Source organism: Kogia breviceps, chromosome 20, assembly GCF_026419965.1.
Source record: "Kogia breviceps isolate mKogBre1 chromosome 20, mKogBre1 haplotype 1, whole genome shotgun sequence".
Taxonomy (NCBI): domain Eukaryota; kingdom Metazoa; phylum Chordata; class Mammalia; order Artiodactyla; family Physeteridae; genus Kogia; species Kogia breviceps.
In genome coordinates, this window is record NC_081329.1 from 14,424,015 (window position 1) to 14,424,835 (window position 821).

The 821-nt window shown below is 33.3% G+C and overlaps 1 non-coding gene across 1 annotated transcript; it reads right to left on the minus strand.

Annotated features, from left to right (window-relative positions):
* Positions 1–449: 449 nt before the first annotated feature.
* LOC131747639 (U6 spliceosomal RNA) lies at positions 450–556 on the minus strand. The gene has a single exon (XR_009332967.1). It is a non-coding gene; the product is annotated as a U6 spliceosomal RNA (small nuclear RNA).
* Between the last annotated feature and the right edge of the window lie 265 nt (positions 557–821).

Consider the following 821-nt stretch of genomic DNA (forward strand, 5'->3'; position numbering starts at 1 on the left):
AACTTCAGACATGAGTTCTTATAGCTTAGCCACCAAAATAATAAGCACTTTATCAAACCTCTCTCTTCATAATTTGCACTCTTCTAAGAATTATTGGCCTCTAACAACATTCTCAAAGAGCTACCAGGCAGGCTATTAAAATGCAAACTATGGCAAATGTACTCAGAATATAAAATAATTTGTCACTGTTTGTTTACATCCATTTGCATTTATTTTATTTTATAAATAACTGATAGATTAGTGGAAAGAATACTTAACTTGTCATGGTTCTGAAGAAAAGGGAAGTGTACCTTTAATAATCTCAGAGGAAAATATTTCCTGGAGATTGTGAATATCTAACATATTGTGCTATCAAAAGAAATGATTTTATTTTACATTCTTTTTTTTAAAACATCTTTATTGGAGTATAATTGCTTTACAATGGTGTGTTAGTTTCTGCTTTATAACAAAAAAATATGGAACGCTTCACGAACTTGCGTGTCATCCTTGCGCAGGGGCCATGCTAATCTTCTCTGTATTGTTCCAGTTTTAGTATATGTGCTGCCGAAGCGAGCACTTATTTTACATTCTTATTTGACATTTATTTGGGGTTTATTCAAGAATTCTTTGAAAAACTGCTGGCATATTTGGACCTTTAAATACATTTAAGTAATGTTTGAAGTGATCGTTGTAGGAAATAGTTCCTGTTTTAGATCCAGTTGGGATCAGGGAAGGTTTTCCTGAGGGTAAGACATGAGAATAGAAACTCAAAAGAAGTAACAGATTTTTCATGTGGACATTCAGGAGAAGAGCATTCTTGACCTCTGCATGAGAAAAAGGTG